The 9,800-nt window shown below is 43.7% G+C and overlaps 1 protein-coding gene across 1 annotated transcript in view; it reads right to left on the reverse strand.

The window, feature by feature from the left end:
- The window catches only part of htr2cl1 (5-hydroxytryptamine (serotonin) receptor 2C, G protein-coupled-like 1), a 26,104-nt gene extending 23,320 nt beyond the window's left edge, over positions 1-2,784 (reverse strand). The window contains exon 1 of the mRNA XM_008320925.3: positions 1,238-2,784. The gene's annotated coding sequence lies outside the window, so the exon portion shown is untranslated. The remainder of the gene's footprint in view (positions 1-1,237) is intronic.
- Between the last annotated feature and the right edge of the window lie 7,016 nt (positions 2,785-9,800).

The following is a 9,800-nucleotide window of genomic DNA, read 5'->3' on the forward strand; positions in this document are numbered from 1 at the left end:
CCCACCTCCCCCGCCGTCCCCCCTTTGTAAAACCCGGCTTTACTCTACACGTTTGCTGAATTTTTGAAATGTCATTTCTTTTCAGTGCAAGTGAGATTGTTATATATACTGTATAAACAGGCTGAGTCACAAGGTGGCAGTAATGAGCCTCAGTCTAAATGGGGGGGGGGTGTTTTGGGGTCAGGATGAGCTCAGAGGTGTACAGCACCACAGAACAGTCAAACTCTGCACCCTTGTGTGTTTTTTGTGGACAAAGGTTGTGCAACAGTCAAAGATAGGGGGCATGGACATTTTGGGGACATGTCGCAGAAATGTGACGTCATCTTCCCGTGCAAGCTCTTCTTTTTGGATTGCGCAACACACACGGTGCACTATTTATATTTTTGGTTTCTCCTCATAAAACAGCGATGGTTTGTTAATGTGTGGACGTGAGTCACCCTCCAACCAGCTACAGGACACCGACCGTCACAGTTGACAGGATTTTTATAAACAAGGAAAAATGTCAATCCCTGAAGCAGAACCCCTGTAATGTAGAGCTCCCCTACAGGACAGGGAGGGGATGTGTTGTGCTTACAAACTGCAGAAAAGTACAGACCTTATCTTGAGCACAAACACCCACAGACTTAAAGCAGTGTGAAAAACCAGACAGATATTAATCCCTCGGATTACACATGATAACGGGCAGTTTCACGTGCACGAATTGGCGCGCGTACACGAAAAGGCGGCTGCAGCAGCAGGTTTTTATTTCTGTGAACGTGCATCGCGACCGGCCACACCTCTACTGTAGGAATGAATAAAGTGACACATGTACGGTGCGTGTGCCTGTGCACGTCATTCAGCCTAAATGTCGTCTGAGTTCTCAGTAGTTCTCAGAATCAATTCCTCTGCTCCTGACGTCATCTGCAGTTCGACCAATCAATGAAAAAAAAATCTTCCTCTGATTTGATTTCAAATGTACGTCTGTTTCTATGATCCTCGGTGTTTTTTGAACAGGAACAAACTTTTGCCACACCGTCGTGCGCGCGCACACGCACAGACGCGGCTTACTCTGACCTCAAGCAGCATATGACGCACGCACGCGCGCACAAAGACTTGTATACAGTGTCAAAAATGTGTAGACCATCATCACCATCCTCATCCTCATCCTCGTGGTCATTAGCTGCTGCAGCAGAATAAAGATGACGATGATGATGAAGGTGCGGTGGTGGTGATAAAGGAGAGAAGGTTCTGGACTCACCGCGGGCTCCTGGTGTCTCACTGAGGGCTTTTCCTCGTCCTCACAGTGAAGAACATCTGCAGCAGCAGCAGCAGCAGCAGCAACAGCAACAGCAGCGGCTTCTCTCCATCACCATCACGCGCAACTCCTTCCACACTCCTGTCTCTGCGCGTGGACGCGTTCGTATCCAGAGTAAACCGCGGCTCCAGTGTCGGTTCTGGCTCACCGGGTTCCGTTCTGGTAAGAAGGTTACACAGCAGCCACCGCGCAGGCGGCAGCGGCAACACCAGCAACACCGGCAACACCAGCAACACCAGCAACAGCAGCAGCAGCGACAGCAGTTAGTGCTTGTGAGCTCAGACACTAAGGTCTGCGATCCACGCACGATCCACGCACACGCGCTGCACCAACAGGCGAAAGAACGAGAGTTGAGGTGAGAATGAAGAAGGTGGTTCGTAGTTACAATAGTTACAACAATTCCAACTTATTTCAGTTGCGAAATGTCAGATAGGAAGAGAGAGAGAGTGAGGAAGGGGGAGAGCCAGAGAGAGAGGGAGAGAGAGAGAGAGTTTACAGTTGACATGAGGTGGAAAGAGGAATTTGTTGAAGAATGTGATGACTGGTAGAAAACATCAGACCCACATGGACTCGTCTCAGCCCGTGTCTGTGTAACCTGCCTGGTTACCATTTAGTTTATGATCAACACTACAGTAAACAGGGAGTGACTGACTCCATGTTTACTTTAGTGTTGAAACATCCGCGTTGGTTAGTTGTGTAATTTGGTATTTGGATTTTTCAAGAGCTTACGGATGCAGTACCACTGAAAACCACGGGGTCACTGTTGCCCAAAGATGGAGCAGCAAGAAGAAGACAACCAAAGAACAAGAGATAAGGTGGACGTGTCCCTCTGTATTTTATGTTTGGAACTCCTTCTGTTTCCTATAGTGTGTCGAGAGAGCATACAAGTCAGTCAATGTAAATGTCAATGTATGTAAATTGAAACTAGACAATCGTTATATTTTATCACATTTATATATGTTTTGACTTTTTTTTTTGTTCTGTTCTGTGGAATTTTTATGAGGTTAAATATGTGCCAGGTTAGGAAACATTGCCATAGTGGATGAATAGCTGAAAAATTATGCCAAGTGTGAGGCATGCATGGGAGTGTGAGGGCAGTGAGGGTGAGGTGAGACATATTTACGGAGGTGAAGGGAGCATAATTGAGGATTAGGGAGATAAGAGGTGTGTTTGAGTAAGATGGGCGGCAGCTGCAGATTGGTGTGTTCAACATAAAGAGTCAATCTCAGCGCGCTGACTGTCAGTTTGGAGAGTGACGTGTGGAGACTCACTCTCTAAATCATCAATACCACAGTCGTTAGGTTAAGGTTAGGGCGTGTGACCTCAGTCTGACTTTTGCTTCCACTAATGAAAACCCACACTGACCCTTTGACACCCATTCATTCTGATTTCCTGTCAGCCACGATGACCTTATGACCTCTGTTGAAAACCAATTCAGTAGCTCACAAATGACGATACATTTGAGTTGTCGTATCTCCAGACATGTAAACATTAATCACGTTGAATGTATGTGTGTATATATATATATATTTGTATATATAGTGATATTTGTGTGTTATTTTATTTAGCATAAATTATTTAATGGATTAATTCTCTCAGAAAATGAATGAAGTACAGTTTATCTTTTTCCTTCTGTCACGTTAGACTTTTCCACATGGAGGTTAGGCTTAGTGAATATGTGGCAGCTTTGTAGCAGACAGCAGTCAGAGTTTCTTTTGACTTTTGTTTTTGTACATTCTTCTGCTTCCACCACATGTTCTTTTGAGTCTTCCACAGTAACAACGGAAAAGAAAACACCTCAGCATGCCAGGAACAGATATATATATATATATATATGTATATGTATGTATTCAGTTTTTCTTTTGTTTTCCTTTGGAAAGACACACAAATGAAATGTTTCTATTCCTGGAAAACACTATGGTCTAATTCCTGAGGAATCTGACTCCTGAAAAGGAGCTACAGAAAAGACACAAAAGGGAGAAGGAATTTTTCTGGACAAACAAAATTCCAGCCACAAACACAAGGGTGATTGGTGTGATTCCAGCAGGAGCAGGAACAGCAATCATCCTCCGCATCAGCATCCTGGAGCCTGGGAACCGTGAGCAGGACAGTTCTGATGCAGAAGGTCGTAGAGAACAAACTCCCTGCTTGACAGATGGAGGTGGATTTATTCCATCACTCTTTCTTCGACCTTCAGGCTTAAAACCATCGAGCCCCGCCCCCCCGTCTGAGCAACTGACATCATCACCACAGCCCAGAGCCTGGAGGAGATGACCTCGGCCTGGTCGTTGTGACATGCATGAGTGGTTCCAAAGATAAAGACGAAGAACGTGAGAAGAACAACAAGAACGGCAGGAAGAAACCACGACATGAAACCAGATATTTAAACCAAGAACCCAGTTGAACAGGTAATTAGCATTATCATTATTATTAGCAGCAGTAGTAGTAATAGTAGTAGTGGTGGTGGTGGTGGTGGTGTGTTGTAATTATTATAATTATCATACATTTTTTTATTTTAGATTCCTTCCTCCTTCCTGAGGAACATTGGAACACACACACACACACACACATCTTTCTGCACCATTGGTTTTTTATGAACCGCACTGGAAATTCCTCACGTTTCCCGTCACTGTGAAGGAAGGCTCTGGAACTGACGCAGATGTAGGAACATCTGGTTCCAGTTTTTCTGGGTCTACACTGATGGACAAACCCATCTTTGTGGACAGCTCCTTGGTGCCCAAATCTGTGGGCCACACCCCTTTTGTCAGGGCTGTCTGTTTCCTGTTCCTGCTGTCTGCTGTGTGGGGTTAATCAGTGTGATCACACTCACCTGTGTCTGTGATTAGTCTCACTTGTGTCACCTGGTGCTCTTTGTATATATACACCTCTCACCCTCACTCTGTCCTTGTGGGATCATTGTGTTGTATGTTAGCTGGTCAATGGTGTAGCTGTTAGTTGTCACGTCAGTTTCTGTTTGGTCAATGTTGTAGCTGTTAGTTGTCACGTCAGTTCCTGTTCTCAGCTCAGCTCAGCTCAGCGTATGCTTTTGTCCTGGTCTTTGGAGTTTTTGTGAGTTTTAATTTTTGAAATAAAATACCTGCACCAGTCCTGCGTTTGGGTCCTGCCATGTCGATGGTTCACCGTGACACTTTTGTATCTGACCAGACAGTCTTGTGATGCACCCCACATCCTGGACAACCAGCACAAATACACTGTGTTCAGGAACTAGTGTGGTGTGTGGGAAGGGAGGATTCCTTAACACTGTAGCTAGAACCACGACATGGGTTCATCTCTGAACCATCGCTGGGCCGCAGTGGGAACGGGAAACACCAGGTCATGTGACCTGATTAAAATCACATGGTGTAAATGTAGGGCAGCACTGAAGATGTTTAAACTTTTATGACCCTCCCTCCGGAGCGGAGGGCTTAACACACGACCGAACATCTGAGTGACGTGTCACCTCCTCCAGAGGATCAGCAGCCTGTGTCAGGCTGCAGTGAAGACCTGAGGATGTCGTCTTCTGTGAGTGAGAGGAGAGACATGGATGAATTCCTTTGAGTGCTTCAACCCTCAGTCTGAGGCTTCTGTTTCTCTCAGTCAGGTTTCAGAGAAGTTCTGGAGACAGACAGAGGACGTGTCAGTAACGGCTCTTCTCATCCACGTGGGAAATTCTAGTCTCTGATCCACAGGATGACAACTGAAAAGCTTCAGACTTTTCACACCACAGCTTGGAGAGAAATAAAGATGTGTTCTTTCCTCATCACACAGTAGAGGGATCTTCTCCTCTAGACCAAGAGAGAGGATTGGAGGACTGAACAGAGTCAGGTTTCAGAGCAGGTCTGGAGGTGAACGTGTAGATTCCACAGAGACGGAGAAGATTCTCATCATCAAGTGATGACTGAGAATGGATGTTTGAGTGGAGCAGGTTCATCTCCAATGTTGTTCAAATTGAATTTCAATCAACAACAACGGTAATCAAGAGAAGATGGAGTTTGAATGTGGAGCGGATCCTGGATGGACTCCTCGATTTGACCTCTGGAATCTCTTTCACTGTGACAGGAAATGTTTCCGAGGTTGGACTCAAATTCAGGGCAAAGGATGTATTTTTCAGTTGGTAATTTAAAATAGTTTTGCAAAGACTATAGTAAGCACATTCAGGTTCTTTTTAAAACGGTGGTTCTTAAACTTATTCTACTCTGTACCACCTGAGAAAACATTGAGCTCTCTGAGTACCACCATGATGACCATCATTAGAATTCCCCTGCTGGTTTTACATTCAACTTGCAAGTGATCCCACGATTTTGTGCTGCTTATGTGAGCAACAAGTAAAAAAATAAAAAGACCAGACATCCTATTTCATAATCTCACAAGTAGCTACACTGTTTTTTCTAAATGTATCAACTGTGCATGGTGTGTTTCAGATTTATTCAATTGAAAATGTAAATTAATTTTCCACTAGAGAGTGCTCAGTGGTACACGGACCACAGTTTGAGAACCACTGTTTTAAAGCATTAAATGTTGTTAAAATCATACTAAAATTAAAACTGTAGATCATTTGCGTTTGTCTTCATGTGGATTTTATAGTTGAACAAAAAAAATCATTTTCAGTAAGGATCAGATATATATATATTTGGTCTTAGACCTTTCTTCTAATTCTGAGTCCAAAGAAATCCAGAAACCTGCTGACGTGGTATATAAAGCGCTGACTCAGCAGTGAAGGCATCATGAATCAATGCCAGACTCGTCATCTTCTGCCAACTCTTCTGTTTCCAGGACCTTTTGAATGAGGTCCAGACTCAGACTCCACTGATCTGGATTCTAATCCTGATCCTGGAGCAGTCTGCCAAATGGTGACTAAGTCTTAGATGATGGTGGTCCATTTGTCCCGTAGAGGAACATGGAGAACAATCTGGGAAACCTCTAGAAGATCTTCATCTGCAGTTTGAGGAACGTCCAAAGGTTATTGAACCAGGAACACAGTGGGAGGAACACCAACATCAGTCCAGTCCATCATCCTGCCACAGTTGGACCGAGCCTGTCCTCAGGATCCTCCTTCAATCTGACCACAGGGACCTGTGAACTGGGTCAGAACGGTGTGTGTGTGTGTGTGTGTGTGTGTGTGTGTGTGAGTCACTGTTCTATCTCGTTCTGTCACACAGTGTGTGTTTGGAACACAGGACTGTTTACAGGGAAAAAAACTCAAGTTCTTATCTGTGATCATAAAAAAAAGTCAAATTGGGATTGTTTCCTTCTGTAATAAAATAAAAAAGACAAACAATCCTGGGACTGATGTCTTCGTGATAAAAAATGTCAAAGAGTACGGGAACTATTTCTGGCTGTGATAAATGAAATGAAGTCAGCAATTCTTCATGACTAAAAAGTTCAGTCCGTGCTGAAGCCGGGCAGAAACAGAACAGTCTGATGTGTCACGCTCTGATTCTTCTGACTGTCAGAGGTGCTGACAGAGAGGAGGAGGAGGAGGAACGAGGGGAGGACGAGGGGGAAGAGGAGAAGGAAGAGTGGGTAAAAATATGACAGAAGGGAAGGGGTGGAGGAGAAGGAGAGGTCTGGAGACAGATCCTCGTCCTCATACATCCTTCCCCTTATCTCCTTTTGCTCCTCCTTCTTCTCTTTATCATCCTCCCTCTCTCCTATCTTCTGCTCCCCTTTTATGTTCCTTTCTTCCTCCCAAACCTCCTACTTTAGCTTACACCCTCACCTTTCTCCAAACCTCTTCTTTCTTCTTCATTTATCCTGACTCATGCTGCTCCTATTGTGGATCCTTCTTCTGTCCTCCCGTCTCCTTCCCTCCTTCCTTGTCCTCCTCCTCTCTGCATCATTCTGAATATTTGCTCTGCAGCTCTTTGTCTTTTCTCTCAGTGTTTATCAGACTCTGGTTGTTTTGGCAAACACACACACACACTTTCCCTCCCTCTCTAAGGTGGGTAAATCGATCACTCGTCCTCTAAAAGACTATCCCTCTGATTTATTTCCTAGCTTTGTCTCTCTGTCTCACACTGACGGACTTTTCTTTCCTATTTCTTGAAGAAAAAGTCAGTGACTTAGGGTCCAGGTAGGTCAGTGATGCTGTCAATAAATTGATGTGAAACCTCTCGTTTTCCCCTCTTCTCTCCTTGACCATTCAGCATGGAGAAAATCCATTTGTGCAACAGAAGTGGCAGCAGCAGTGGTTCCTGGCTGAAGGCTCTAATCAGCTGCTGCTGCCCCTCACGACCACCATTTCTGCTGAGATGATTGAAAAAACACTGATGGGGGTTGACGTCGACAAGTCGCTGATTGACGTCAGTAATAATCATTCAAAAAATAACCGGAGAAGGAATCTGTTTTGACTAAAAACGTACAGCTTACACATACATCCACTGAGCCCTCGCTATCATCCACGTCCTCTTGTTCTTTGACCGAGAATAAAATCAATGTTCAAAGCTGCATTAGGCAAAAGAAGACAATTTAAATCAATTAAGATGATGAACTGGTAGCAACTCACCTGTCGCTTTAAAAGGTATTGATGTTGTGGACGTAAAAACGTGTGACCAGCGAGCGGCTGGACAAGCTCTGAAGGTGGAGCAGAAAAGTCCACTGTTGGACTGCTCTGGACAACCTCCACTCCTCTGAGCAGACTTTCATGTTTTTTAATCTCAAAAGAGTGAAAGTGAATAGTGATAAGAGACTGTGATCCATGAGAATCGGGAGAGTGGCTGTTTTCATTATTTACCGGTTTGTTTGATATGAGCAGACACTGTGGGTTTAAATCCCACAAACTCTCTCAGTTATTAGACAGTATGATCTGACTGTTAAAGCGCTCTCTGTGTGTGGGTTTTTTCTTTTTTTAATAAGTTGAGCTTTCAGTGTCTTCATCCTCTGCTGCCTGACTCAGGATGTGATCAGACACTTCAGTCTGGCGTCTTTAAGACAGGAGGTCGGAGGATAATTAGGGCTCCACGCCTCCGAGTGCTCCTCTCTCCAGACAGCCTGGAGAATGGGAATGTTTGGGATAATGTTGCACTTCAAGACTCAGCTGGTAATTACTTTCCCCACGGAGGCTCAGTAGCAGGAGTTGTGACTGTGCCGCCTGTGCTTCCTTTAAAGATGAGAAACATTACAGCTGAGGAGGAGCAGAGAGACCTGAGTGGATTCTGATAAAGAAAGAAAGAAAAGAAAGAAAATCCACTTCTCCTGCACACAAAAGAAAGAAAATCCACTTCTCCTGCACCGATCACTTCAAAACCGCTGTCACACCTGCTCCATTACCACAGAGTTTTCTGATGAGACTTACTACCCTCGTGCTACAGAGTCAGAAAGACCTGGAGTCCCAAGACTGGGTTTTGAAAGACCTGCAGTCCAAAATGTCAAATGAGAAATTGTAAAAGCCTGACGAGTGGGTAAACAAAGTCCTGGAGCGTTAATTGTGAACTCTGGAAGACTTGGAGTCGTAAGTATGGTCTGGAATGCCCTCAAGTCTAAAGTTTAGACTTTAGTCCTGGAATGTCAAGGATGGACTTTAAAAGACCTGTAGTCTGAAGTGTGGACATTGAAAGTCCTGGTGTAGAAACTCAAGGACAAAGCTGAGAGTCTGATTTAATAATTTTGTGATTCACAAACCTGTTCCTCACTATGCGCGCGCGCACACACACTATTTTTAGATGAGGACCATGGAGGGGAGTGGAAACATGTAGACGGGGAGAAGAGAGGAGAGAGGAGGGAGTGATTACAGCAGGAGAGACTTCTCTGAATAGCTGAAATATTTCCATAAACAGTTAGAGGAAGACAAAAACATGGTTAAGAAAAAATTAACATTAAATAAATGAGCTTTGTTCCCCCAGTGTCACTAAAATCAACAGGTTGTAAAGAAGACAAAAAAACTGGATTTCTTACTTCCTGAATCACATTTTTCAGAAATGTTGGACCAAATTGAACGCAGCTGCAAAGTCACGTGACTCGCCCACGTTCACTTACATAAATTGTGTCCTGTCCTACTCAACTTAAATAAAGAAAATAAGCTCCATCGCCTCCTTCTGGACAATGATTAAATACTAAGTAAATAAGTAAATATGCGTCACTAATATTTAATATCTACTTATAGAGGACCAATCATTAATCTTAAAGTAAATTTACATTATTTTAGTTATGATTTGCAATCCATACAGGGTGTTTAAGTTTATTTAAAAAAATATAAAACATATTATTTTGGGTTGTTTATTTTACGTTGTTTAAATTACAATGACGTACACAAATTAGCAATAAATGAAACAGTGACGTGCGCTCAGGGGCGGCAGGGGAGGCAGTGCAATATAAATATGATATTTTCCACTGATTTGTGTTAAAGATGCATTTTCAGTATGACTCTACACATTTTTGACATTTTATTAAGTAAAAATCACCGAATTTGAGTATTTCGCGATCAAATACAGAGCAGAAATTCCGGGTGAAGCAGCGGTGAGCTGTGTCTCACTTCTGACTGCGCGATCCAATCAAACTGGGTCACATG

This window comes from Cynoglossus semilaevis, chromosome 1, assembly GCF_000523025.1.
Source record: "Cynoglossus semilaevis isolate Cse_v1.0 chromosome 1, Cse_v1.0, whole genome shotgun sequence".
NCBI lineage: Eukaryota > Metazoa > Chordata > Actinopteri > Pleuronectiformes > Cynoglossidae > Cynoglossus > Cynoglossus semilaevis.